This window comes from Calidris pugnax, unplaced genomic scaffold (genome assembly GCF_001431845.1).
Source record: "Calidris pugnax isolate Ruff unplaced genomic scaffold, ASM143184v1 scaffold196, whole genome shotgun sequence".
Taxonomy (NCBI): Eukaryota; Metazoa; Chordata; class Aves; order Charadriiformes; family Scolopacidae; genus Calidris; species Calidris pugnax.
In genome coordinates, this window is record NW_015091042.1 from 5,843,690 (window position 1) to 5,844,043 (window position 354).

Consider the following 354-nt stretch of genomic DNA (forward strand, 5'->3'; position numbering starts at 1 on the left):
CGGCTTGGCCGGGTGTCTGTATCCGCGGAAGAGCCAGCTGATAGAGCTGTGGAGCGCGCAGGGTATTAAAGCTTTCCTTTCACACAGCCCTAACCTCCCGTGTCTTCCTCGCCGAGAGAGATCTCAGTTGGGTTTTTTTTGCACTTTGCTGAAAAATGATCTGTTTGTATTTTCGCTGAGGTTTTGGTTGGTTTTTTTTTTTTTCCTTTTTTCTTTTTTTTTTTTCCCTCCCCTGCTTCTGACACTGACTTATTGGCTCTGAACTTAGTGGAAACTCTCATTGCCCCTGCGATCGATCCAAGTCCTTTCGCACAAATAGAGTTTTGGGTTTTTTTGTGGATTTTTTTTTTTTTT